Source organism: Poecile atricapillus, chromosome 6 (genome assembly GCF_030490865.1).
Source record: "Poecile atricapillus isolate bPoeAtr1 chromosome 6, bPoeAtr1.hap1, whole genome shotgun sequence".
Classification (NCBI taxonomy): Eukaryota; Metazoa; Chordata; class Aves; order Passeriformes; family Paridae; genus Poecile; species Poecile atricapillus.
Window position 1 is genome coordinate 28649994 of NC_081254.1, and position 5334 is coordinate 28655327.

The following is a 5334-nucleotide window of genomic DNA, read 5'->3' on the forward strand; positions in this document are numbered from 1 at the left end:
TTTTAATTCGCCTCCTGATTTTCTAGTCTTGCACTGTTGTCTGAGCTGGCAATCTTTCACCTGGATCTTGGGATTAAACAGGTCTTCAGATTTCTACCTTTGTTTATGAATTATTTTGATGAGAACCAGTTGATCCTGTCCTCTGTGGGCTGTCCCTAAGCCCGACTGATGGATGGGCAGCTGCTGGCCTCAGGAATGTCATACAGCCCCCTGAAAGAAGCCACCCCCTTGCTCTGAGGCCTGTGAGCAGGTGCTGACCCACTATCTCTTCAGGGCAGCCCCTACTGAAGCCAAGGGATGCTGTGGGCTGCCACCCCCACTGCTAGAACAGCTACTGGGTGCAACAGATCTGTGGGATCCAGCATCCCTGATTTGCTTCTCCTTCGTGTTTGATCCATCCAGAAACAGGTCTGGAGTTGCATCTATGGGTACCCTCCAGCACAGCTGACCCCGTAAACCACTCAGCACATATCCCTTCTCCGGAGCTTAAAATAGAAAAAACAGAGAGTAATGCTTTTTTTCCACAAAATTTCCAAATGCAACAAAGCTTTTTGTTGCATCACAGCTAGGGAAAGCATGGCTGGTTTCTCCCCTGGGGCAGGATGTGACCCGGGCTGCCGCGAACAGAACCGGCCCGGCCCACGCCACCTGCCGGCCCCGGGCACCGCGCTCGCTCCGCGTCTGCACAATGCCTGCATTTATGAAATCCGTGAAGCAAGGGAAATTCATTCAACCACAACTACATCTCATTCACAGAGAGGCTTGTCTGAAAGATGATGAGCAAAACAACTGTTTTCCTTAGTAAACCTGCAACAGATTTATTCATAATAACCTACGCCCTTTTAGAAAAAGGAGCCTTTCTCTGGTTCATTTTATGCTGATGTTTTACCTGGCCACTCTCGATAAACATGTTAGCTTTCTTAAAATGTTGTTGCATTTAAAGGTTTATGAATGAATACTTAACAGTCAACAAAGATTATTTAACTTTACACATTCAAAGGATCATAGTGATCAAGAGAAACATTCTTTTTTATTTTTCAAAAGAGGCTGTCTGACTGTTTTGAGCTGTTTAAAGTGACTAGAAACTGAGTCAGAAAAAGAGAAGCAAAAAAAACCCCTCCAGTGCTTTTCATGCATATTTATCATATAGATGCTCCCGGCAAATTCCCCTGTACAGCCACCACCCTGGCACCCCTCGGGGCGCACTGTGGTAGGAAGCAGGAGATAAAAAAGAGCAAGAAAATGGTTTGTAGGTGCTGGAAACAGGTACCCACTACGGAACAGAGATGTCACTGGCTAATGCTGTGCAGCCGGCATCTGAACCTGTAATTACATCCACCCCTTATCAAACTGAGATTCCTTTAAGGCTCTTGTAGGCTTAGGGCTCCCTCTTCTAAGTTTTGTGGCAGGCAGTTTCTCACTGTCAAAATTACAGACATTTCTGCAGGTTCTGATAAGGGGTCAGACTGTACATTGCAAGGCTTAGATCACTACACAATTTGAGAGCAACAGAGCTCAGTAATTTGTTCAATGCAAAAAGACATTGTTGGAAAGGAAGCTCGTGTGGTTTGCTAGCATTTTTTTACTGTAAATGTTCATTGTCCCTCAAAAGCTTGGTGGGTTGTTTGTGTTGAGCTGGATGTGTGTGCCAGGGTCTGTCAAGAAAGCACTGGTTTCTCTCACTTTGCCTGCTAGAATCTCCAGTGAGTTCAAAGGTGAGAGAAAGATGCATTATGGCCCTGCTGCCTTAGGATTCAGGTTTGGGTGGTCTAGGAGGAGAGGTATTATTGGCTGTCCCACCGTTGCCCTGCTTGACCTTGGGCAAGATCCTTTCTCACTGCCTTTGTTTCCCAGCCCAGAAATAGAACATCAGAATATCTGTTTGTGAGTTCAAAGTGCCATTGGACGCTGGTTTCTGCAGGGTCTAATCAAAGTGTCAACCAAAATCCAAGTTCCCCGGTTAGCTCCTGCTGCTGTGACACCAGCACTAACAGGAATTGCCTCCAGAAGTTCTGCCTCCCCTAATGATTTCAAGCGATGGAGCACAAGGGATTGACGCTGCAGTGAACCTACTGATTTCTACAGGCATTTGAAAAAGGCAGTAAATACCTCAGTGATTGCAGCCATTCATGAATGAAAGCAGTCTATACACGTGCTGTTTCACAACTGAAAGTGGTAATAGAAGAGGTTAATAACACTTAAAGTGCTTTGTCCCTCCCCACAATAGGTTTAACATTTTTTTCTGAGAGAAATTCTACTATTTGAGAAGAGAGAAAAAAATCCTACAGAACTGAAATCCCATCTATATGTTCCCATTAAGTTTAATGAAAGAAATGCTTGACGTATTTTTATGCTGATGAAGCCTAGATGAATTAAAGCAGTGTTCCCACTTCCTCCTTTCTGATGCTAATGTCTAATTCTAGCATATTTATACAAAAACACTGCTTATAAAGCAGGGCCATGGAAAAGAATCTCTGCAGCACCTACTGAAGCAAGGTGAACTCCTCTCGCTTAGCAAGCGCTGATTATATGTTTGCAGGCTCTGAATATAGAGCGCTGTTTTACGAGCTGTCAGCTTTCTGCACTCCTACAGCCACAGCAGCTTGACAGAATAAAAATGACATACATCACACTTGGGTTGGAAGCATATTTTCATCAAGTACTACAAAACTGAAAGAATAACAGGAAATTTAATACCTACCCCACCACTCTGCTCCCTCAAGTACGATCTCTAAAAGCCCTGTGGAAAACTTGTGTGCAGGGACCTTATTTGAGTATACGAAACACTCTTTGAACCAGACAATCATTTGCCACTTAATCCTTAATGAATACAGTTGCTATTTTTGCGAGCACGTCACACTGGTGAGAGCGTTTGATGATGGAATATCAGTAGGATGTGATTTTATTGCTATGAATAAATATAATGTGGTGTCTGTGCACGTTTGTATGCACACGAGCCCTCTCCATACTGCTGGAGTGTGCTGTATATCCAAAGTCCCTGAGAGAGAATGAGCACCTGGGGATAAAAGAGATCCGAGGTCCTTGTTTGTGCTTGCTCATAATAGTGATGCACTTCTTGGTGCACCTCAACAACAGGAAGCTGTCTGGAGCACCAGATGTGGATTGTTTGGCTTGACACAGAAGACTTGGTGCATTCAGGCACAACAATGTCATTGCATCAGTCAAGAGAAAAGGCAAATTTTCCTCAGCTGGTTTCTCTGAACCTCTTCTTTAGGGCAGGAAGATTAATTCCTTGCTCTGGGAGTCTATGATTAAGTGAAAATAAGCTTCTGAACTACAAAGGAAATTTCTAAAATGTGACTCAAGGTATCCTGTACCTCTAAAAGCAGAAAGCAAAGAGGAACGAACTTTAGAACCTGCCAATTTAAGAACATTTCTATGCCTATTACTGCCCTGAGAAACAGGGATGGTCTGTCCACATCCAACTGTGTCTTTAGCAGGAGAAGATTGTTAGTGTTAGAGGAGATATCTTGGCTGTTTGTTGAGACAAAATCCTAGGTGCCATATCTCAGCAGAGGCTGAACTGCACTGCCTGCTGTGGAGTGCCAACAGTCTCAAATGCATATGCAAAACATATTTCTGTTTACTCCCATCTGAATGCTTTCAGGTGGTTTTGAAAATTCCAAATTTATTTAGATCGCGTAAATATGTGTAATCTAGGTTGTGTAAATGGATACATTTTATTTATGTGATAATGTTAACACAAAACTGGATGTTAATAATTCTTTTAACCAGGTACAAGGTTGTTCAATTGTGTTGTAAAGTGGGGAATGTGACTTTTGTTTCTTTTCTTAAACTCTCTCCTCCCCCCTGCCAGGAGTCTCCTTGGATGGGCCAGGCATCTGGGACCTGAACTACCAGCATTTCTACCTCACTTTACCCCAGGAAAAAAAAAAAAAAAAAAAAAAAAAAAAAAGAGTAAATTCAGTATCACAAACTAATCCCACAAGGATGCTGTGAGATTTATTTGAGGATTTAAAAATCCCTGAAATCATAAGATGAAAGGGATTTTGAAAATGCAAGTAGAGAAAATATTTTTGCCTCAGTCCCATTGAACTAAGTTATTTAAAAGCCAAATATGACATGCAGGAAATTTTTGTTCTGAATTTGTTTGTTGGGCAGCCATTAAACGCTTTAGGTTTTTTAAGCCCCACGTTTTCTGAAGAAACAATGTACCACTTTTTTATAGGTGCTGGTAAAATCTGTTACAATAGCCTCTTGAAGGGCTGTTAACAAAACCATTTAATTACATGGCACTTGAGAATGTCTGGCACTGGGGAAATTCTCCCATTAGGGAAGAGAAGTAATTCGTCCATCTATTATTCTAGGAGAGGTGGAAACTAGACCTTTCTGTTCAAATCGTTTTTATTAGTGTTAAGAGGCTCAGCGGAGGAATTCTACTGCCTGTCTAGAAGTGCTGGCTACAGATGTAGCTTTGAAGGAACACTGTTAAATTGAAAATTGCATTTTCTCTGAGATGTCACACCCCGACTGTTGTCACAACACCTGAAATCACTGTAAGTAGAAGAGACTAGGTGAAAATTAATATTTCTCTCCCACCATTTTTCTTATTTTTATGTGTTTGACAGCTCCTCCGGGGAGCTGGATAGTGGCTCTGCGAGGTAAAGGAGCGGGCACGGACGCCAGCCAGGCTGTTTTCCTGAGAATGTTTCGCACTATCGCTGTTCGCCCAGCTCGCCCTGGCCAACTCTTCGGCTCTGCCCAGACCTTTTCCCTGTGAATGCGGAGCTCGGCTCCCAGCCCAACACAGCCAGGAGGAGGTGGCTGAGGGAGCGGGTGCGCTGGGGAAACGGGCGCGTCAGTGCAGGCCCTAAGGCTGCTGATGCCTATTTTTAATTATCATTCTTATTTTTAAAAATTATTTTTAGATCCTCGAAGAGAAGCCTTCACACCGAGCCTCAACTTGGCCTCTCGCGCAAGCGGCCCCTCAGGGCGTCCCCGACAGCGCCGCCTAGAGGCGCGCGCCACCTCTCTCTCCGCTCGCCTCAACTTGCCTTTGGCGCCCAATCCGCCCCTCGACGGGAGAAACCACTTCTCCCAAGTCTCCGGGGGGACCTCGGCGCCCGGGAGGTAGACTGGCCTGCCTTCCCCGCTAAACAGCGCCTTCCAAGAGACCACCGAGACACTTTAGAAGATTAAAAAAAGAAAATTCCCGCTGTTCCACGTGGTGTCGCATCTTCGGCGGTACAGGAGCGCGTTCTCTCTACTCCGCAGTTCTCCCTCCAGGTGGCGGTGGATGGTTCGCGCCAGGACGGGATGGGGAGGATCCGCCGCCATTTTGTTTGCGTGAGG